Raw genomic sequence first — 25,036 nt, forward strand, 5'->3', positions numbered from 1 at the left:
GTAGAGAGAATTCGAACTTGATGAGAAGTGATGCTCCAAATGAATTCGATGTCCTTCCTTTTATAGGCTTCTTGTGGGGTCGAATAGGGTCTTAGGCCGACTTGATCTTCCCTTAGGCCGACATGGTGTGGAGGTTCTATAATTCATATTTGACTCAATACTAACCTTTTTACATGATTCAAAAGCCCAAGAAGGGTCTCTTTAAATGTACAATAATTCTATAGACTCAAAATAAATCCTATAAGTCTTCAATGGGGACTTTGACCTAAAACATGGTGATTCAAGCATGAAACCCATGCTTTAATAAGTCACAATAATAATAATAATAATTCTTTTCTTTATTCTTTTGACAAGTACATTACATAACGACTAATGTACATTATTGAAGACCGAACATAGTTACTTTTTCCAAAACTCCCTCTTAACTAGGGAGGTATTCATAATGTACATATACAATGGAAGATCTCAAACTATATGAACCATGAAGAACTTTACGCACCGCAATGCCATGCACTAGATTCCCAACCAGGGCAATCTATCCAAACAGTCATTCAATAGTTTAGGCACTGCAATGCCATGGACTAGATTCCTGACCAGGGCAATCTATCCAATTGGGACAAAGGTGGACTCAAGCTTTCAACCCCTCTAGGTACCATCAGGCTTACTTGCTAACCACCAACCCAAAATCCAAGTGTGTGTCAGAGCTCAATGACCAACGCCACCTTTCCAACTTCGGGACCGAGACATCAACACAAAGTGTCAGCCATATGTCTGCCCAGGTAATGCTTCACTCACAAAGCCTCAACACTCCTTGACCCAGCAAATCAAGAGTGTCCAATCTCTCCCAATCAAAACAGCATGCTATCAAATCCTTTAAGATTCACCTGCACAAACACAACCCCAATCAATAATATACTTTCACATGTACATAATCAAATACAAACCTTCAGGGTCTACCAGGCAACAAATGTTGCTTCTCAACTTTTCATAGTAGGATTATCAACTGAATATTTGACAGAAGATTCCTTAATCATACATTTTCTTCCTACTTCATATGCAGCAACATATTCTTCAACTGGATCATGCTTTCCTTCTTTCAGAAGCACTTCAAAATGCATTCTCCAATTTCCTTTTCCTGTTCATGGCCTTCACTCAGACTTACGGTTGTTAGTCCTGGTCTAGTGCATGACACATGAAGTAGAGAACCATATCTGTCACTCCCTCTCAACCAGGAAGCACCTCTTTATCCGGACTCCCTCTTAATCTTAGGGAGATCTCTTCTATTCATGCTTCCTCTGGGAGATCAACTTCTTCTTTTCGACATCGAAGAATCTTTCGTGGCTTCCAACCATTTCATCAGAGTTATCATTATCCCCATCATACTTATCACATCAATGAGCATCTTCACCAAGTTGAAGATTATGTACCTGCACAACTTCAGTAGCAAGTACAACCAAATCTATAGAAGCATAATGTTAGCCATATCAAAATCACGGAAGCATTTCAACTTTATTCATATCAGATACCCAGATATAATTATAAACAAGAGACATATACCCTTCAACATCTTGCTAGGAACTTTGTTATACACCCTAGACTTCTTCATGACAACATTCATTCCATCTAGGTTTTCAATGTCTTCCAAAGGCATGACATACCTTACTACAACATATAACAAACCCTAGAAACAATTCAAAACAAATATAAATCTGTAAAGTATCTAACAACCTTGCAATCCTAGATTTCATACAAACAAATCAATCAAAGTCAATCACAACTTAGTCATTAACCTGACCTGCTTCCACTAGGGTTAGTTCCAAACCCCTAGATTTTCAATCAACCATCAATCAGTCACTAGCATGACCAGCGACCACTAGGATTAGTTGCAAACCCTAGATTTCCATTCAATCGTCAATCTCAGTCGAAGACTCAAATTTCAACAATCTCTTCACAGAACTCAAATTATCATATAACCAACATTCATTAGAGATTCCTAGAATTCCAATTTCACAAATTCAACAATCTTACACAGATCTCAAATCATCATATTTCAGAGATTTTACTTTGACTAAGGTTTAACTCCAAAACCCTAGAATTCCACAATCTCAACAATCATTAAATACATAGATCTCAGATTGTTACATTTCACACTAGACAATGTCACTACTAGGATTTAACTGTAAACCCTAGATTTTCATATTCAACAATCACTTAATAGATTTCAGATTGTTATATCACACCAACTAGACAATTTTAACTTCACTAGGATTTAGCTATAACACCCTAGATTTCCAAACATCAACATCCTAGAATCTTAGATAAGGACTTCCATTGAATCCTAACACTCTTGACCATCAATGACTAGGTCAACACATATCTAGGAAATCATAACCATACATAAGCATATCATATGTCCAATAACATAAATACATTTCACCCAGACCAACCTAGGACTTCAACCAAAAGGACATATCTAGATTTTATCATCATGCAAATATTTATCATATCATGTGTTAGTCAAACCCAACTTCTCAACAATATCAAGTAAGAGTTAGACACACAATGATTTTGATTCTACTAGGATTTGATCCAACAAACACACTCTTACCAAGAAAACATTTCTAAGGCAATGTAAGGGTCTTGTTCACACATTCCACCAAACCCTAATGAGCTAGGGTTCCAATGTAGAACACAACAAACCCTACAATACCAAAACTTCAAAGGTTACCAGATTTTAGACCTTATCATTCCATCCTAACAATTTAAGATTTCCCGATCATACCAAAATCCCAAACATGACATCATCAATAAAGACTTCAACTAGCATTTCACAATATCCCTAATCAGCTTAGGGTTTCAGACATTCACACTAGCATGCCCTTCGATTAGGGTTTTCCAGAACCTGTCTAGGGTTTTATAAGAACAAATAAGAGTGGGATGGGTAGATTTATCAAGAGATGAATCACCCAAACAAGAATCACTAAGATTCAATACAGCTAGTCATAACAGAGTCAGTAATAGATCATCAAATGAATAATCCTTTCAATTAATGTATTCAAAGCATACCTTTGTTTCTTGACTAACCTTGTCTTGAGAGATCCTCCTCCTTGCAGATGTTTCCTTGTCTTGAGAGATCCTCCTTCTTGTAGATGTTTTCTTGATCAAGACAAAAGAGGGAGAAAGGTGATTAGTATTTTAATATAATCAAAACTAAATGAGTACATGAACCCAAAACTGAAAAGACATGAAATACTTATCTTCACAAAGAAGGTTGCTACAATATATTCTTTAGTCATCTTCGTATTCCTTGGCTCATTCTTCAAACTTGTTACTTGACCAATGTTCTTAATAGTGAACAACTTCGACAAGTCTTCATACATCTCCTGAGCATGATTGATGTTAGCTATGAATGGGACAAGATTATCTTTTATCCCTTCTACCATCAGGGTCATAGCCACCAATTCTAAATCCCTGAATTTCGCTTTGTCGGCATCACTGGCTTCTTCAGTAGGCTTCCTTACATTTCCTTTTACCAAATATACCACCTTGTTCTTCTCGAGGATTAGGCCAATCCTCTTCTTCCAGGATCTAAAGTTAGATGCTCCTTCAAGCTTGTTCTCACCCTTGATAGAGTTAAACATCTTCCTTGAATATGATGGACTCCTTTCCAGAGATAGTGTCTATGAATGGATCTGCCTTTTTCTTCTTCACCAAATCTTTGATACCATGTTGGAAAATCAGAATGGCAGTAAGATTTTCTTGATCTTGATAATTACTTGTGATGTTTCTTATTATTATGATTCTTTATATCTTCTTCCTTTAGTTCATCAAGCAATTACCAAAAGCAGTAGCACACAAAACAATGAACACAAGATGTAGGCACATGCCAAGGCAAAACCCCCCTCGAGGGGAAAACCCAGTCAAAGTAATTCTTCCTTTCAATAGTATTCTTTGAGACTCTTCACCCTAGACCAAGACCAAACCTTCCCTCCACACCAAGTCAACCTCCAGAAGATTGACCTCTTCCCAGCAACTTCGACTATGTAGCAACTTGCAATAGCTAACAGCTTCTGGCAACAATCAAACTTGGAAGACTTCAATCTCCCAATCCAGAGCACAAAACAGAGAGAGAACGCCACCAAAATTTCAATTTTCCTTGACGCCTTAGACTCATCCAAACTCGCATTCACTTCGGCTTCCCGGCAAACAGACGTTCCCAGCTACCCACTTCGCACTTCTACCCAGCAACAAGATTTTCACACTTCTGCCCAGTGCAGAGAATTCGAACTTGATGATAAGTGAGGCTCCAAATGAATGTGATGTCCTTCCTTTTATAGGCTTCTTGTGGGGTCGAATAGGGTCTTAGGCCGACTTGATCTTCCCTTAGGCCGACATGGTGTGGAGGTTCCATAATTCATATTTGACTCACTACTAAACCTTTTACATGATTCAAAATCCCAAGAATGGTCTCTTTAAATGTACAATAATTCTATAGACTCAAAATAAATCCTAGAAGTCCTCAATGGGGACTTTGACCTAAAACATGGTGACCCAAGCATGAAACCCATGCTTTAATAAGTCACAATAATAATACTAAAAATTCTTTTCTTTATTTTTTTGACAAGTACATTACATAATGACTCAAGTACATTATTGAAGACCGAACATAGTTACTTTTTCCAACAAAGCCAAACATTTCAGTTTGAAATTCAAAATTTTCCATAGAAACTTACGAGTTAGAGACAGTGTCGAAAACAACAATTTAATGTTTACAAATCTTAGATTTTTAGACCTCAACTTGCTTAAGGTTTTCTCAAGAAAGACTCCAATATCTCCAATAGTTCTAGTATATGCAAATTAATCAAGACACTAATACTCCTTTCACAGAACCAAAAAGGCTCCAAGATAATATGTGTTACTATTACAAGTATTTAAGATGTCGTTCAACAAAGGAGTATCTAGGCATGCAAGCATGAAGAAAATGTGAACATTTTAACTATTGCAGCAACTGGAAATTATTCTTCTAACTGTAAATTTAACTATGCAATTTATTTGCTATGACAAACAATGAATAAAATCACAATTACAACTTTCACCATAATAATGTTGCGGAAAAAATAAAATGTTGGAAACTGAGAAATTCTAGCGCACACAAATTTTGACACCATTATTTTTGGACAATTGTCCTCGGAAAAACCCAATGTGGGAAAACCAGTGTAGCAAATGAGGGTTTTATTATTATTCTTTGATAGCAAATCTAAATACAATAATTTGGATGTCAAAATGACAACATAATTTGAGAGAATCACTGGCAAAATTCTTGTGAGGATTTTTCCTCACCCCACAGCTGATTTCATCTCTCGAGACTGGTCCTTCAACAATTCACACTTCCTTCTGTGTCGACCTCTATGTAATGCATGCACAGGGTTTGTTGTCGCTGCCTCCAAAATCTACAGCTCTACTTCTCTCTAGCTCTAGAACTGATTCAATGGTCCCCTTGATCAAAATCTCGGCCACCATCTATTGAATCAACTGCTCTTCCATCTATAGATCGAACTGCTCTACTACTGCTGCCTATGCAGTGCTTGCGCAGTCTCTCTGTGCAAACTCAGACTCCCTCAATCTGACTCTTCTAGCACTGGAAACCTCCACCAACTACTGCCTCACTCTTCTACCACCTACTACTCCATGTCTAGCTCGAATCCTCCTACTAAATCACTTTGCTACTGGAAAATCAATCTACCTAGATCACTGAGTGTCAGCACTGGTGTATCCTCCATTTACCTTGTTACCGCCCAAACTAGCAGACATCCTAGGAGGGGATCCTATAGGGCAACTACTAGGTCAAGGGAAACAATGGAGTGATAGCCCAATGTCACCTCAGCTAAGGCTCCCTGCTCTTTATGGACTTTCATTGATGGGAGGAGCCTAGTATAAGAGGAATTACAAGGAAGGATGTTGATTTGGGGTAGCATCGAATGTGCTCTAGCCATGAAAATTGGTGGAGAGGCTAAAGCACATGAGATCTCCAAGACCTAGAAATGGTTTGGGCAAATTCTACCCAGTTAAGGATATATTAAAATAGTTAATATTTTTAATGGAGTTCCAAGTCTAAACTTAGGAAAAATAAAATATTAATGGGTATTAATATAAAACTAGGTTAGAAGGTTCCAAATGATATGGATCAAGCCAAATCTAATCTTAGCCGTTGATTAGAGATGTAATCTCGGTCGTTGAAGGACCAACAATAAAAGTATAAGAGGAGACTTGAGGGTCAGTTGGAGAAGACACTACAATGATCAGTCATTCGATTTTCTAGAGCGGGGTTTGCTAAGAGAAATTTAATCAATGATCAGTTGCAGCAAGGGGCAGTGAGTATGAGGCAGAGATAGTGCCGAGAGACCAACACAAACGCAGAGAGAGACAGACGCAGAGTCAGAGGGAGCCACGCAAAGCCCAACAGAGACAGCGCAGAGGCCAGAAGGGCCTGCGTCATCCACACAGAGGCTGTAGGAGTGACGCAGAGGGCCGTAGAGGCTGCGCAGAGCCTCAGAGGGCTGACGCAATGAGTTCTGGGCTGACGCTTAGATTGTGTCGGAGATGGTTTCGTGGGGCATATTTTCTGAATATCTGCTTCCAAATAGAGGGGTATTACTGTCGGATTATTTTCTTTATCGGGTGAGCCAGTTTGGCACCCAGTTGTACTCAAAAACACTGCATAATAAAATAACCCTCAGAATTGCTGCACCGATTTTCCTAAGTTGGGTTTTTCCAAGGACGAGTTGTCCAAAAATAACGGTGTCACTTGTGTGTTTGCTATTTATTTCAACTGTTGATTTGTAGATGGTTGAGACTGTATTGTGTTTATTTCAGTGTTTATATGAGTAAATAACTTGTTAGGAATTAAACAAGTAGGCGAAATAAACCAGAGAATACAAACAAAATTTATAATGGGTAATACTTAGAAATTTCAACAAAGGATGCATCTATGAAAGGATAAGAAGTGATTCCCAAGACCTATTCACAAGAGAGGCCCAATTAGATAGCTTGTGTGCTTCAAAAGCAAGGTGGTGGGCTCTCTAGGAAGGGATAAAGGGATTCTCGAGGCTAGGGTTTGGGAATATATTTTGTCAAGATGATTCCTAGACCAGAGAATCCTTGTGGAGAATTGGCCTTTATGTGATCTTTATGAAATTAGAGTTATAAAGTTGTGGGACCACAAAGGACCAAGTGGACCCAGAATTAGGTCAAGGGTATGGAGTTGATCAACCAAGGAGGGGTTTGACCCAAATATGGAAGAGAAGAGGGTCAAAGCACAAATTTTCTTTGAGGATTGAAATGCAATGATGCAAATGAGGGCACTGACCCAAATTAACCTAAGGAGAGAAATGATCCTCGAGCTAGGGCTTGCAATATCTCAGGATTAAACCGTCGGATTGTGCTCAAATTTGGAGGACCCTTTGAGAAGACCCCAACGCAGTTGTGGACACTTGGGCATATGAGTGTAGGAGGGAGCGATCGTGGTACATAAGTTACCCCGACCTTTGTTTTTCCACCCTTCTTCATATGCCTTTTTCCTTTTATTGATTTTTCCTCATAACTGCTCGGGGCTCCAAGGGATGTGAGCATGATGCATGCTATATAGCAGTAACTACTCCCTTTTAAGGTGGGGCATTTCATTGCCCACCAGGGGTTCGGACAATCATTGGTTCCTTAATGTGGAGGGGGCTCATCTAAGGCCCATAGGAATTAGGGTGATGGCCATATATTAGGGGTAGATCTTTTGTTCGAATTTTGCCCACATGCTAAATTTGTATGTCCCGACCATCTTTTGCATCTCGTGGTACATTTTCTTGTTGAGAGTGGCCAAAATATGCTTTTTCTTTTCTTTTAAGCTGCATCAACCTCCAGGCATCGTTCCAGGCCCGACCCAAGGTGTTGACAATGGGAGGGGGAAGGCTAACCCTTTGTGGACACAATGGACACATGTGGACCCAGATGGGAAAATAGATGAATGGGGCTAAAATGAGTGGAAAGGAGTGATGTATATGATGTCGGGAAACGGGACCATGTGTTAGTTTTTATAGCATCGGATGTGTTCTAGCCACGAAATTTTTTGTAGTGGCTAGAATACATGAGATCTCCAAAACCCAGAAACCGTTTCTGGAAATTCCACCTAGAGATGACTTAATTAGATTATTAGTTGTTTTTTAAATATTTCCTAAGTCTAAACTTAGGGAATATGACTAATTAATCAGAATTAATTAAGTTATGGTATGAATCTTCTATAAACTCAGACAGATCAACTTCTAGTTAATCCTAGCCATTGATTAAGATCTAATCTTGGTCGTTGAAGTGCCAATAGAGGGTTTTAAGAAGAAAGTCGATGGGGCTTGGGGAAGACACTTACAGAGTTCGATTTTGCTGAGAAATCGATTTCTAGAGTAGCAGCTATGTGTTGTCGGAAGTGATTTAGTGAGGTCGAAGCAGTGAGAGAGGGGCAGAGATAGTGAGGCCGAAGGAAGCTTTTCCAGTTCCGGTGAGTACATTGCAGAGAGGTAGTGATTGCCACAGAGAGGCAGCGCAGAGCCCTCTTGGGGAGATTTCCATTTTGCTGGGGAGAAGTCGAGATTCTGAGCTAGAAGTTGGGCAGAGGGTCTGGAGGCAAAGAGTATCAGTTTCCCAGACAGCAGCTGACGAGACAATGAGAGGAGACACAGTTCTGAGCTTGTGGGACGCAGTGACTGAGCAGAGGGAGCAAGGAGCAGCTCAATTCGAGCTTAGGTCAGTGTTGGATCGCCTGTGGAGTGAGAAATTTTTCTCACTAGTAAATTTTGCCAGTTATTTCTCTATTTGGATTGCTAGTTTAAGCATCCATAGATTGTACTCAGATTTTCACTACTGCATAATATTAAAACCCTCAGCTCCTACACAGGTTTTCCTGAGTCGAGTTTTTCTAGTGACTTAGTCCAAAAATTATGGTCATATTGTGTGTGTGCATCTATTTCTTCCATCGTTTTTATTTCTTCCGCAGTATTTGTTTTATGAAGGTTGCAATGTATTTGTTTCGGTATTTGTCGTAGCACACAACAAATAATTTGTTTAATTAAATTAAGAAATAGAAGAAATAACATCAGTTGTTGCGATAGGATTCTGGGTTAGCCGAATCTTCACATGGTATCAGAGGCAAGTTGTTAGTTGCAGAGCTCAGTAGCAGAAGGGAAGAGGAATTTTGTAGCTCTACATAAGCAACAATTCGAAACCCTTAAAGGCAGCGCAGTTCCTCAAGGGACTTCTATCTTCAAAAGTTCTATTTTCTCTTGCAAATCAGTAGTCGTTGTGAGCAGATTTACTCACTCAAGTTGGGAGTGTGTAGAGCCTAGCAGCCGCTGAGCAGAAGAGAAGAGGAGGATTTCGACTTATTTTGCTAAGATGGCCACTGTCGGACTACGAGATCATGACATATTGGACGGTTCTTCCAACTATGTCATCAAGAAGGCAAGGATGTCCTTCCTTCTAGATGAATATGGCCTGAAACCATTCATAGATGCAGTGGTAGCTATCCCCATGGATGCAGATCAACTGAAGGAATACCGAAAGGAGATGGTGAAGGCAAAGAGGTTGATTCTTGACTATGTTCAAGATCACATTGTATCACACATAGCGAGCTAGGGAACGACCAAGGAGATGTGGGATACACTTTCCACGTTGTACCAAGGCACTTCCGAGCAACGGAAGATGTACTTGGAGGAGAAGTTGAGATGCACCAGGATGCAGAAAGGGGAACGCATAGACCCACTACCTCACCAGGATTTAGGAGATCCGAGATCAGCTGTCAACTACTGGAGCAACACCTCAAGCCTTAGAGCTACTACGATTGACACTCAACAGTGTCTCTGAGGAGTGGCAGGTATTCGTCCAAAGTATTTTGTGTAGAGAAACCTTGCCAAGGTGGGATAGGATGTGGGTTGATTTGCATTAGGAGTTGAGACGAGACTTAGTGAAGAGCTCCATCAGTGACAGCAGCAACGGATCGAAGCAGGTGAAGGAGGAGGAGAATGTAGCCCTTGCATCGAAGGGTCCCAGTCAGGGACAAGGGGAGCAAAGGAGAAAGAAGAAGGACTTGTCGAAGGTCAAGTGTTTCAGATGTGGTGAGCTTGGTCACTACAACACCCAGTGTCCGCTCAGGAAGAAGGACAAAGAGGAGAAGCACGACCAACAGGTAGCATTAGTAGAGATCGATAAGTTGTTCTTCAGGGTGGAGGAAGACTTTGCCATGTTTGTTGGCATATCCCCAAGAGTCAAATGGGGTGATTTGGTTTTGTAGCCCTCGATTGCTACAGATGGGCAGGATTCTTGAGGAGGTCCACCTCTTGAATCAGAACCTTGCTACGAGAGCCCACAGTATTTCAGTAGCAGGATGGATCAATGGTAGTAGATGCAGTCAGATGCTAGAGTGACAGATGCAGAGTCTAGTTCCATGACAAATGTTGGGGAGCGCAGTGCAGAGTTGGCAACAGTGTAGTTGGCACAGTGTAGAGTCAGCAACAACGTAGATGCCTCAATGACAGTGCAGATACTAGTAACAGCCAGAGACTCAAGTGGCAGATGTATCATACTGATCACAGTTGATTCAGTATTTAAGATGCTTTTTAGTTGCAGATGTTGCAGTTGTAGCAACAGCAGATGGAGAGGTCGTTGCAATGCAGATGCAGTGTTGGCAGCAGTTCAGCAGAGTCAGCAGTAGCACATATCAAAGTTGCGTAGTGGTTGGTGGCTAGCAGCAGCGTGACAAGAGATGATGCAGAGACAGGGTGTTGTTTCAGTGGGTTGCAGCACCAGAACCATTGTTTTACAACTCGGCCGAGTCATAGCTGACTCGGTCAACCCGGCCGGGTCCGTATTGACTCGGCCGAGTCATTAAAAGCACGGCTGGGCAGCGTATTTTATGAATTAAATTCACTTTTTTGCTGTTTTTTGGTAAAGTTAAGTAGGGTTTGTGGATTCCAAAGGGTAATGGTAGATTGTTAAATGCTTTTGGGGTCCATTTCCCCCTCCCAAACTCTATTTAAGACAGCCAAATGCTCTCATTTCACTCACAGCAGTCTTATGCATTTGAGTGAGAGTCTTCTTTGAGAGTTAGTGAGCAGTTCTTGAGCTTGTTTTGGAGCAGCAGTGAGGAGTCTTGGAGGAGCATTGTAGCTGGAGTGAGGAGCTTCTTGGGCAGCCATTTGGAGCAGCATTGAGGAGCTGATTCTTGGAGCAAGCTTGAGGAGGCAGTTTGTGCCTGGAGGTATTTTTTTCCACCTCTATAAATCTGTTTTTACTTAGTAAATTTTAGGTGCATATCAAGATAGCTTAGAGAGTGTTTTTAGTCAAATAAATGAACATTGAATCAATTTTTTTTTTTTTTTTCATTTTCAGATTGTTTTCCTAGTCAAAAAATGGCACCTAGAGCAAAAGATCCTGCTTGGGCATATGTTGAAATGGTTGATAGTGAGATGTGTTGCAAGTTTTGCCATAGGAAAATTAAGTCAGGTCCTGGGGGGATTCATAGGCTGAAACAACACTTGGCAGGGATTAAAGGCAATATTACTGCATGTCCCTCTGATCAAATTGGGGAGATTAGAAAGAATTTGCTAGAAAGCTTTGAAAAATTTAAAGAAGAAAAGACTAGGCAAAAAGAGATACAGGCTGAAATTGGGAGGAAGAGGGAGATACAAAGAATGATGGCTGCCAACCCCCACTATGAGTTTGAGGGTTCTTCCTCTATCCCTCAAACTGATGCATCAAACCCTTTCCGTTATGTTCCTCCCTCTTTTGCTTCTGTTCAAGATAAGGGAAAGGGTAGAATGAAGGGTGATGGGACTATCAAAAGTTTTTTCACTCACTCAGGCTCCTCTCCATCAGATGCACATGGTCCTGAAGTTAGTATTAGTAAAGGTCTTGCTCAGCCCACTTTAGATGACCATTGGAAGAAAGAATTGAGGGAGACTGCTTGTGACTACATAGCTAGATGGTGGTATGATGCTGATATCCCCTTTAATGCTGCTCGTTCACCATATTATGAGCCTATGTTTGAGGCCATACATGCTGCTGGAAAAGGCTTCAAAGGCCCTACTATGCAAGAGCTAAGGGGGTTTCGTTTGCAGAAAGAAATTCAATCAATTAATGAGTATTTGCAAGATTTCAAGGAATCATGGGCAAGAACAGGGTGTACCATCATGTCAGATGGATGGACTGATCAAAGAAACCGTACCATCATAAACTTTCTTGTCTTCTGCCCACAGGGAACCATGTTTTTAAAATCAGTTGATGCATCTGATAAGGTAAAAGATGGCCACTTGTTGTTTCAGCTATTGGATGAGGTTATTGAGGATGTGGGGGTGGCTAATGTTGTTCAAATCATCACAGACAATGCCTCTAACTATGTTCTTGCTGGTAGACTGTTAGAGGAAAAACACAAGACCATTTTTTGGACCCCATGCGCTGCACATTGCATAGACCTCATGCTTGAGGATATTGGAAAATTAGATTGGGTCAGAAACACTGTAGATAATGCCAAAAGCATAACAAAATTTATCTACAATCATACACTGGTTTTGAGTCTCATGAGGAAACACACTGGAGGCAAGGATATTATTAGGCCTGCCATCACTAGATTTGCTACACATTTTTTGACATTGCAATCTATGCTTTCCCAACATAGAAACTTGCAAAAGATGTTTTCCAGTGATGAATGGAATCAAAGCAGTTGGTCTAACAAACCAGAAGGCAGAGAATTGAAAAGGAAAGTCCATGATGAAACTTTTTGGAGAAAGGCAGCAGAGATTGTGAAGCTTGCTGAGCCACTAGTTAAGGTGTTGCGGTTGGTGGATGGGGAAAGGTTGGCTATGGGCTTCATTTATGAGGCTATGGATCAAGCAAAGGAGCAAATAAAGACAGCATACAAGGATAGAGTGGCAAAGTATGGGCCCATTTGGGCAATCATTGATGAAAGATGGAACAATCAACTCCATCGCCCTATACATGCAGCTGGGTATTTTTTGAACCCACGGTATCATTATAAAGCTAAGGAGTCAGGAGCTTTGAGGGGGAGGTCAGAGATGGACTGGTTGATTGCATTGAGCGCATGGTCCCATCGGAGTCTGATCAGCGGCTGATACATCAGCAAGTCACATCCTTCAGTAATGCAACAGGTACCTTTGGGAAAAACCTAGCAAAGATTGCAAGAGAAGCAGATGAGCCAGGTAAACAAAAATTTCAATTTTCAATTTCTTAATGGTTTTACTTTTTTTATTAAAGTTTGTTAAATCATTTATAATTTGAAAGTTAGATATAATTTGTAATTTTGTTGAGCTTCAGCCTTCATCTAACTCATAATTCATTACACTCCTATGTTTTTTGCAGCACAATGGTGGGAGGCCTTTGGTGGCCAGTGCCCTGAATTGCAAAGGTTTGCAATTCGTATTTTGAGTCAAACTTGCAGTGCATCTGGGTGTGAGCGCAATTGGTCTGTCTTTGAGAGGATTCACACAAAGAAGAGAAACCGTTTGGAGCAAAAACGGTTGAATGATCTAGTTTTTGTCCAATACAACCTTCGGCTCAGACGGAACCAATTGCTGAACAAAAGACCTGATTCAGATCCCATTGTGTTGGAAGACATTGATCCAACATCAGATTGGGTAGTGGAGAGTCGTCTACCAGAGTTTGATCCTGATGAGGATCTTGAGATTGATCAACTTGATGTTCAACATCCACTGCAGCCTGTTCAGTTGAATGCAGATCCCGATCCACCAGCCTCAGTCTCACAGCCAGCTAGTAGGACTCCAGTTGTAGGTGCTTCGCCTTCCTCTGCTCAGCCACGACAGAAGCGCAGCCGCATTTGTACTCTATCTCAGCTTGCATCTGCTGCACAGCCTAGTGGTACTGGCACCACTTCTACAGTTGCAGTTGGAGACGATGATGATGAGGAGGAGCCATGGGGCCCCTTGTCTGACTCTGATGATGATGATCCAGAGATTGGTCGAGATGATCTTGGCTCCTCTGGCAGTAGCTACTAGCCTCCTTGGTTATTTGTATTTTGTTTTGACTCTCGAGTCTTTGATCATGTATGACAGACTACAGTTGACTATGTATTTACTATTGCCATTGGGTACCATTTTGATATAATGGATTGGTTCATGAGCCTACTTTGATCATATGTTGTCTTCCATGTATATTATAATGTTGTGTGTTTGGAAACTTGAATGAAAATCTTTAAAATTATGTTTAAAATATTTAAAATTATGTTTTTTTATAAAAAAAATAAATATTTAATGTATTTTTTACAACGACTGAGTCATTGAAATCGAGCCGGCCGAGTCATTACCGAGTCGGAGTCGGAGTCGATCCTCGGCCGAGTCGGAGTCCGAGTCCGAGTTGTAAAACATTGACCAGAACACATTCCTTGCTAAGAGGGAGTGTTAGTTTTTGTAGCATCGAATGTGTTCTAGCCACGAAATTTTGTGGAGAGGCTAGAATACATGAGATCTCCAAAACCCAGAAATCGTTTTTGGAAATTCCACCTAGAGATGACTTAATTAGATTATTAGTCGTTTTTTAAATATTTCCTAAGTCTAAACTTAGGGAATATGACTAATTAATCAGAATTAATTAAGTTATGGTGTGAATCTTCTAGAAACTCACACGGATCAACTTCTAGTTAATCCTAGCCATAGATTAAGATCTAATCTTGGCCGTTGAAGTCTCAACAGAGGGTTATAAGAAGAAAGTCGATGGGGCTTGGAGAACACACTTGCAGAGTTCGATTTTGCTGAGAAATCGATTTCCAGAGTAGCAGTTGTGTGTTGCTAGAAGTGATTCAGTGAGGTCGAAGCAGTGAGAGAGGGGCAGAAATAATGAGGCCAGAGCAAGCTTTTCCAGTTCCAATGAGTATATTGCAAAGAGGTAGTGATTGCCACAAAGAGGTAGTGCAGAGCCATCTTGGGGAGATATCTGTTTTGTTGGGGAGAAGACGAGATTCTAAGCCAGAAGTTGGGCAAAGGGTCCGAAGACAAAGAGTATCAGTTTCCTAGACAGCAGCTAATGAGACAGTGAGAGGAGACGTAGTTCCAAGCTTGTGGGACGCAGTAACTACGTAGGTTGACATAGTGACTATGCAGAGGGAGCAAGGAGCAGCTCAATTCGAGCTAATTTCAATGTTGGATCGCCTATGGAGTGAGAAATTTTTCTCACTAGTTATTATTGCCAGTTATTTCTATGTTTGGATTGCTAGCTTAAGCATCCATAGATTGTACTCAGATTTTCACTACTGCATAATATTAAAACCCTCAGCTGCTGCACTGGTTTTCCCAAGTTGGGTTTTTCCAGTGACTTAGTCCAAAAATAACGGTCATATTGTGTGTGTGCATCTATTTCTTCCAGCGTTTTTGTTTCTTCCGCGGTATTTGTTTTGTGAAGGTTGTTGCGTATTTGTTTCAATATTTGCCGTGGCACACAACAAATAATTTGTTTAATTAAATTAACAACTAGAAAAAATAACATCAGTTGCTGCAATAGGATTCGGGCTTAGCCGAATTTCACACCACACAGCTAAAATTGAGATTTCCCATGTAGTGCCAACCCTAAAGCTAATGGCTAGTAAAGGAGATCCCACGGGACTAGAATACAAGGATAACCACGAAATCGGGTCGTGGAGGCAAGAGTATAGGCCTAGTGCACTCTTTCTGCTGAATCCCCCCACCAATCCATGCCCCAAAGTGCCCATGGCACGTAAGGAAAATTACTCAACTATACTAATGAAATTTCATACCTTCGGGGTCGAGAGGCCCACCTTCAAACTTACAAACATAACAAGTGGGCGAGGGACCATATGGTTAGCTCAAGTGGCAGAGATAATGGCACATCGAGCTATTTGGTGGCCGCAAGGGGTTGTTTGTTGCCGGTTGAGGACCATCTAGGAGAAAAAAATTCTTCCATATGCACTACCCACAGGTGGTGGCTAACATCTGGCTCTAACTAGGACATGAGCTCTCGGGGAGGAGCGTGAAGTTACTTGAATGGGAGGTCATGAGAACACCAACAATCTCTTGGTACCGTAGACCTGTTACCTGCACATATCAAAGACCAAGCACACAGTGCAACATGTTTTTGTGGTGTCTTATGATCACCCATGCTTAGTAATAGGCCATAAAATTAACAAGAACATAAAAATGCAAGTTTAATCTAAATGCAACTAATATATCATGAAAATATCACATGATGTTAGTTCTAATGAGGAAATGAGCATGCAATGCATCCTACTCTAACATACATATGTATAATACCACGTCAAGTAACTTTAGGGTAGTACTCTTTAACGAGTTTTCCATTCACTGGAAGAGGAATCGACTCCCCCTTGAGAGTCTCCAGATGGTAAGAGTTTATGCCTGCTAAATCAACTATCTTGTATGGGCCTATCCACAAGTTATCCCATTTCTTATGCATGCTAGGCTTCTCCCTCCTTTTGTCCCACAAAAGCACAAGGTCATCGGGTTTGAAGGCTTTATTTTGAACATGTTTATCAAAAGAAACATTCATTTTATCGTGACTGCGACCAAGTTGATCAAGGGTTTTCCTTCTATTTTCATCGGCCTCAATAATTTGGTCAATACGGGCTTGTATGGCATCTTGTTGGTCGAGGAAATTTTTTAGGCATTCTAGGGTTGGCAAATGGAGTTGGATAGGCAATTTGGCCTCAAAACCATAGACCAATTGAAATGGACTAAACCTGGTTGATGCCTTCACAGTTGTTCGGTCATCCCATCCAGCGTACCTAATCTTGCTATCCCAATCCCTTTCGTGTTCCCCAATAGTTTGCCTGATTATCTTTATGAGGTTCTTATTGCTCAACTCAGCTTGGCCATTTCCTTGAGAATAATAGTTAGACGAATGCGACAATATTATACCATATTTATTACTTAGGGATGTTAAAGTCATGGAGTCAAATGCCTTAGCATTGTCTATAACAATTTTGGTGGGAACACCAAACCTGGTAATAATTTTGTCCTCAAGGAAGTCCATAACTACCTGATTAGTTCCTTTCTTAGTTGGTATAGCCTCAACCCATTTGGTGAAATAGTCAGTAGCAGTGACGTTAAAATTAGCAACTAGGGCCAAACTCCATGTGGGTCATCTTATTTATGGCAGTTGCTATTTTTCTTGGATTCCTTTCATCAAGAGGTGTAGGATTGATCTAAAGATCATCCAATTCCGACAAGTATTCGTAGGGATAAGAATTTATTTGTGTTACTTGACAATTTGTCAAGGTTGGCCAGCAACCAAATTACCCCCACTCAATCTCAACGTTGCACTATAAATAGAGGTGGCCTTCAAGTCATTTCATACACTCATCTCTTGTCTCTCTCCACTTGTTTGGGTTTTGGTGGAAGGAGAGCTCTAGTAGAGAAACCCTATACGCTGTCCTAGGAGGAGACATCTAGACACAGAGAAAGGAGGGTCAAGCCATGCCCCAGCCGCAAAGAAAAGAAGGACTAATGCAGCCCTATAGACGCAGTTGAAGGAGGATCCTTATACGCTGTATAGAGGAGGCCTCTCCGAGATCTTAAAAGGCCCTAGGGCCTAAACGCAGTCCAAACAAGTGTCCTAGCTGCTGTTCAGATGTGCCCTAGATGCAGTTGAATGGAGACTCTAGCAACTGTATAGAAAAGGGTTTAAGCAGCAAAAAGGAAGAGTCCTATATGCTGGCAGAAAAGGCCTTATACACTGATGCCTTAGTCACTGTTTGTGAAGCCCTTATTCAGCAGCAAGAAGACACTTGTACGCAGCAAGAAGGAGAGTCTTAGCAGCTGTTATAAAGCCTACTCTAGGCTGCAGTCAAGCAGGCATCATTCGCAGGCCTAAACCACAGCAAGAAAAGGATGTTAGGGTCACTACCTACAGCCAGCAAGGGAATCCTAAACCGCAGCATATATAGCCCTTAAACACAGCAAGAAAGCGACTTATCACAGCGCTGAGATGCATGAATAAATAAGCGTTTTTGCTGTAGGTAAAGGAAGTTGGTATGAACATGCCTTTAGGACTGTCTGCTAAGTTGATAAGCCACTGTTATGCATTGAAGGAATGCATTGAAGTCTACTCTTGAAGTCTACTCCTTTGTGTTGCTGCGTTAATGATGATTATGTAACTGTTTTAAGGATGTCTGCTTCAGAGTTGCTATGTGCTAGGCCATAGGCCATAGCATCCTTAGAGCTGTTCTATTGGACTGTTCGGAGATAATGAAGGAAGTTTAGGTCTGCCTCAGGTGCCCTCATCAGATCTGCAACTTCTCACAATCAAGGGAGTTTAGGGCTGCATATTGTGCCCTAACCAGAATTGCTGGAGCAGCTAGCAATTGGAGTACTGTTGCATCAGGACATGCTACAAGTTACAACACTCTTCATGATTGAAGACTGTCATAATTTTGTACTTTCTACTGCTGTCATAAATATCAGATTTATGTATTTGTACTATCTCTCTCTCTGCTGAACTATTGAAGAATATAAAAAGAATTGATCAAGGGTTTCCCCACATTGGGGTTCGTCCCTGGCTGGTGCCAATGGCCACATGTTGTGTCCTCTTGTCTTGGCTTGTCTTCTGCTGTTTATATTTTTGTTCTATCTGCACTTTACTATCATGCTGATGTGATTGTTAATCTGAATATTGTCATTGGTTTAATATGAAAAATTGAAGTAAATTGCTCTAAAGCATAGAACATACCAAAAATTAACAAGTGAGAATCCATCTATACCCATGGCTCGAGTTATCCTTGAATTCACCAGTGAAATCCAGACCCCATTATTGGAAGTGCGCATCCACACAACATTTCTTAAAGGCATGGCAACGAGTTGTTGTTTTCCAACGAACAATTGGCATGGTTGGCATCTTTTTACAAAGTTCAATGTGTAAGCAAAAATGGTCGGCCAATAGTAGCCAACCCTCAAGATCTTGTGAGTAGTGGTTCTAGCGGCGTAATGTCCTCCACAAAACTCAGCATGGAATTCTTTTATTCATTTTTCAGATTCTTCCCTACTAATGCATCGGAGGATTACTCCATCAGCGCTCATCCAACCAAGGCCATCTTGAGTCAAACAGAACTTAGATGCCTTCAATTTTAGGGCTCTCCTTTTGTGATCAGTAAGGTTAGGAGGGGCCGACAAATTGCGCAAGTAGTAAATGATGTCCCTATGGGCCTATACCAATCGTCACCTTCAAGTTCAACAGAGGTGGCACATACCTGCTCCTTAACCCTCTTCTTTAATGGCTTCGTTATTATTTTCAGTCAACATCTCAGCCAAGCCTTGACCTTTGATGATTTTCTTGGGACGAATATCAAGGTCATATTCTTGGATTTTGGTCACCCACTTCCCTCTAGACCCAAGGCAGTCAGTCTAAATAACACATCTCATACAACGGGGTAAGGGACATATGCATGTATCTTGTTGTATCCCACATATGCTCTAAAATACTTGAGAGATTTGACAAGGGCATAAGCTTGTTTTTCAATGATTGTGTATCTTGTCTCAGCATCTCGAAGTGGTTTACTCATAAATGCTATGGTCTCTCTCTTCATCATCATTTTGCATGAGTAAGCCAACAATAATGTCTTCAAAGTTGAATGAATAAATAATGAAATCCTTGGCATAATCAGGACTAGCAAGGACAGGGGTAGAGGCGATTATTTCTTTAATTTCTTCAAAACCACTATTCTCTGCATGATCCCATATGCAGGGAGTGCCTTTCTTTAAGAGGTCATTCATGGGTTTCATGATCTTAGTGAAATTGGGTATGAATCTTCTTACGAAATTGATTTTTCCGAAGAAAGATCTAAGGGCACCTTGGTCCTTTGGGGGAGGGATATCTTTGATTACTTGGATTCATTGAGGGTTGATGCTTTAGGGTCAATTCTAATCATGTCCTTAGACATCACATGCCCAAGCAATTTACCTTTGTCGACACCAAAGATATATTTTTTTGGATTGAGGGATATGTTGTATTGTCTACATTTCTCAAATACCTTCCTCAAATGTTTGCAATGGTCTTTTCTTTTTTTGGAAGCGGCAGCCAAATCATCTTGGTATATCTCCATGATTTTCCCAATGAGGTCCCTGAAAGAAAAATCCATGGCCCTTTGAAAAGTAGACCCAACATTGAGTAAACCAAAAGGCATCCTAAGGTACATGTAAGTTCCCCATGGTGTGGTGAAGGTGGTTTTCAAACGATCTTCCTCCTTTACAATGACTTGATTGTATCCAAAAAACCCATCCAAAAATGACATCATCTGTGACTTGGTTATCCTTTGCAATAGATTTTCCATGTTGGGTAACGAGTAAATATCCTTTAGGCACCCTTGGTTAAGATTCCTAAAATCAATGCACATTCTAATGTTCCCAATCTTTTTGTGAGTGATCATAGGGTTAGAAATCCAGGACGAATGTTGTATGGGAGTGATAATTCCAGCATCAACCATTTTCTAGAGCTCTTCCTTAACCAAGGGGGCACGCTTGGGTTTTATTCATCTCAACTTTTGCTTAACGAGTTTTAACCCTTCCTTGAGAGGGATGGAATGTTGAATAACCTCGGGGCTATAGGCCTTGAGATCATAATAGGACCAAGCAAAAACATCCCTGAACTCTCTAAGCAATTTCTCGAGCTCATCCCTTTCTTCTCTAGACAAAATTTTTCCAATCTTGATTATTTGAGGAGAAGATGTGGATCCAAGGTTTAGATCCATTGTATCAGGTGAATCATGACTATTGGGATTGGTTATGCTACGATCATCCCTATCAAAGTGTTGTTCATTGATTATGCCTTTCGTTCTCTTAAGGGGTTCTTCGTGATTTTGAAGGAAGTTATACATGTCTTTGTCATCTTCAAAAACAGGCCAATGGTCTTCATAATCAGGAATCGAAGGTCTGTAGATAGTATCGACCACACATCTCCCTAGTTTTAAAGTGTCATTGTCAAGTATGGAAGAGGTAGATTCTGCCACAGCTAGGGTATCAGCCAGTTGGTTTAGGCATTGGTCAACAACCCGAAAGGAAACTTCTTCAAAACCCTTTATCATGTGAACAATCCTTCCCTATATGGTATGAGCCTTTGATGCTTGGTGTTAAAGGTCCCCCTTATTTGTGAAACAACCAAGTCAAAATCACCTATGATTAGTAGTCGTTGGATCTTCTTTTCTTGGGCAGCTTCAAGACCTAATAACAGAGCTTTGTATTCAACTATGTTGTTGGTACATACAAATTGGAGTCTTAAGGAAAACATCCAATATTCCTTAGAAGGGGAGAGAATGACAATACCAACCCCGACCCCTGCTTTAGAACAAGCTCCATCGAAATACATGACCCAAATTCCTTGTTGGGGTAAAGTTTTAACATGTTCTTTCTTGAAAATCCTCCATTCCCCGAGCTCAATGTGTTCTTCCTTTAGGTTTTCATCGTGGTTTTGTGAAGAAGCTATCATGGGGGCAGAAAATTCATGCCTAGGAATGGATGCATAAGAGTTTTCACTCAACGGGAGGTATATGGTGGATTTATCCTCACTAATGGACGTGTTCAACTCCTCGACTAATTGCTTGGAGACAATCACCCCCCATGTAGGATTCATCTCTACTATGACTATGTTCATGGTAAATTCCTTTTCGGGATAAGTATGAAAGAAAACTTTTTCTTCTTCTACTATCCCGTGCACCTTGAACTCGTCATAGTCCAAGATCAGTTTATTGGTGCATTCCCTAGAAATCTTGAGTCTAAGCCTTCTCATTACACTCAAAGACATGATGTGAATTGGGCTTCCAAAATTCAAAATGCAATTTTTTACAATGTGGCCATTGATCCCTAAGGCGATATAGAAAGGGTCATGCATGTTCAAAGGCAGTCTTAGGGGAAGATTCAATGTAGCTAAGTCAGGAGGCTTTCCTTCGTAACCTTTCTTTATTTTCTTACTGGTCTCAGGTAACGTATTGTTTCCATGAAGAGATGGATCCTCTCTACTTGTGGGAGTGTCAGGATCATCAACTTGCACTATGTTAATGGAGGCTTGCTTCATGGCTTGGTCGAGGTCAAAGGTGATGTCTTTAACATGGAGGAGATTAGTAGGGTTCTTGTTTCTAACATCAAAGGCCAATTTCCCCATGAAAGCATTGAAGTATGCAGCTAAGGTAACCTCCTTTGGGGGGGTTAGCTCTTGGGGAATAGATGGATTATCATGTTAAACCTTTGGTTGAACTCGGAAATGGATTCATTATCACCTTTTTTGCTAGCAAGGGACCTTTTTATAATTCGACTACATCTATTTTATGGAACCACCTCCTTTCAAATGTCCTAACAAAATCTCCAGAGGAAGAGATGGAGGATGGGGGTAATGATAAATACCATACTCGGGCATCCCCCACTAAGGTCGTGGCAAAGGAGATCACGAAGTTGAATTCATTGTATGACGCACCACATGTTTGATATTCAAAATTTAAGAGATGCTCTTGGGGATCCTCCTTTCCAGTGAATTTTGGCCTATCTAGATCTTCAAGAAGGGAACTAAAAAGGGCCCCAATCATATTGGAAAGGTTCAAAGGAGCAAAAAATTCATGTTTTTGCTTCATTTTATTGATCCTCTTGTCAAAGAATGGAGTGTGGGGTTCTTCATCCTTTCTTCAATGATAGGTCACGATTTCGAGGTTCTCCATTCTAAGGAGGATGTTGTGGAGTCGCCAGAGGAATAATTGAAATGTCGTATATGAATCAATTCCTCAATGATTCACTAAGGAGGCAGATTTGCTTCCTCCCGACAACGGCGCCAAAAATGTTACCACTCAAACTAGCAGGGGTCCTAAGAGGGGATCCTATAGGGCAACTACTAGGTCAAGGGAAACAATGGAGCGATAGCTCACTGTCACCTCAGCTAAGGCTCCCTGCTCTTTACGAACTTTCACTGATGGGAGGAGACCCAGTATAAGTGGAATCACAAGGAAGGATGCATCTATGAAAGGATCAGAAGTGATTCCTTAGGCCTATTCACAAGAGAGGCTCAATTAGATAGCTTGATTGCTTCAAAAGCAAGGTGGTGGGCTCTCTAGGAACTTAGGAAGGGCTAAAGGAATTCTCGAGGCTAGAGTTTGGGAATATATTTTGTCAAGATGATTCCTAGACTGGAGAATCCTTGTGCAGAATTGGTCTTTATGTGATCTTTGTGAAACTAGAGTTATAAAGTTGCGGGACCACAAAGGACCAAGTGGACCCAAAATTAGGTCAAGGGTATGGAGTTGATCACCCAAGGAGCGGTTTGACCTAATTATGGAAGAGAAGAGCATCAGAGGACAAATTTTCTTTGAGGATTGAAATGCAATGATCCAAATGGGGACACTAACCCAAATCAACCTAGTGATAGAAATGATGCTCGAGCTAGGGCTTGCAATATCTCGGGGTTCCACTGTTGGAATGTGCTCAAATTTGGAGGACACCTTGAGAAGACCACAGTGCAGTTGTTGACCAATTTTCAAGGTGTTTGGATGACTATAAAAGATTTCGCTTGATGCCCTAGTTGACCCTCTAGGGTTAGGCCTAGAATTTGGACTAAAATGAAGAAAATAGAGGTAAATTTGACCACCAAAGGGATGCGAGGATCGGTGCCTTATTGCTTGCGCTTAATGGAGTTAAGATACACATAGATCATGAATTTTCATGAGCTATGGAGCCCTAATTTATCTTTGCAAGCATCTCCAAGGGCAACAACTAGATCATACTTCAAATTTGCGAAGGAGACAAAGTTTCAAGGTCTTTAGCCTAAGAGGTGCCTCTAGGAACATTCACCCAATCCCTCAAAGCTCAACGCATGCATTTAATCACTTATCCAAGGTCCCATAAGAATTTCACATTACATTTAACCCATACAAGAATCAAGGTAACAACATACATGCAGTTAATCAGTAAAATAACAAGAATAGCATCAAAATTTTGACTTACATGTGAGGGAGAGAATATCCATTTATCAACTTCACATTAGAGAAGCTCCAAAGACAATAGCGAAAATCCAAACATCATAGTGCATCAAGAAAAGCTCCAAAAATTCATCCCAGCAAAAAGTGCGAAAATCTCATAAGAGATACTAATCCAATCCAAGTGATGATGATGAAAATGAATCACCTCACTTGTATTTATACAATCTCTAATGAATTCGAATGGCCTAATTTGGATAATAATGCCCCTAAAATAAAATAATGTGCATAATAACAATACTTTTGGTGATAAGCCCACCAAATAGCTTAATAACATAAAGATAAGCCTCTCAAGACGGCATAATGATCAACATAATGAGTCGTTGGGCCTTTGAAGAAGACTAATGAAGTGTGATGTGAAAATGGACTCCCAACCTAGTAGACAAGGGGTTGGCCCCTTGTTTTCCAAGCAAGAACCTGTGGTGCTCCCAAGTGGGTGTGGGGGCATAAGGACATCCTCATGGGTCTCCAAGTGGATCAAAAGTGCCTGTAGACCATTTGTAAACGTTAGAATGATGATGTAAGCCCTTCCTCTGCAATGGGAGACATCCTCTAGACCCTGGAACATCTACCAAGTGTATGGTGCAAGTATGGAGTCGATTGGGCATGGTGAACCAAGTACATCATCCTCATCTAAAAGGTGGAATATGAGCAATCAATGAGTGGTACTGGGGATCCATGAAGTACTCTGTTATGGTGGACGACCATGGCTTTCAACGCTCACCCTATAAGTACCAATGTGGCCCTCTGGAGGGCTAGGACCCCGTATAGGGAGACCAAGCCCCAAATGGAGACCCACATGCAATCTTACATAAGATCCAATGCGTCCCCTTGCCCTCCAATAAAACAAATCATTAGAATAATCAAGTAAAAGAGCTTACAAGTCATGGAATCAATGGGGCACTTCATCATGGCATGCCCTTCCATAATGGGCTCTGGCATGTACAAGTGTCTCCAAGCTCAATAAGGGGGTTAGCCAAGAACCCTATTATTAGGTGGTTT

The 25,036-nt window shown here is 40.9% G+C and overlaps 1 protein-coding gene across 1 annotated transcript in view; it reads right to left on the reverse strand.

Moving 5' to 3' along the window:
• The window catches only part of LOC149202324 (urease-like), a 313,306-nt gene that overhangs the window by 38,534 nt on the left and 249,736 nt on the right, over positions 1–25,036 (reverse strand). The gene's annotated exons all lie outside the window — the stretch shown is intronic.

This window comes from Pinus tabuliformis, chromosome 2_1 (genome assembly GCF_031772625.1).
Source record: "Pinus tabuliformis cultivar Carrire ecotype Pingquan chromosome 2_1, CPIR1, whole genome shotgun sequence".
In the NCBI taxonomy this organism is placed as follows: domain Eukaryota; kingdom Viridiplantae; phylum Streptophyta; class Pinopsida; order Pinales; family Pinaceae; genus Pinus; species Pinus tabuliformis.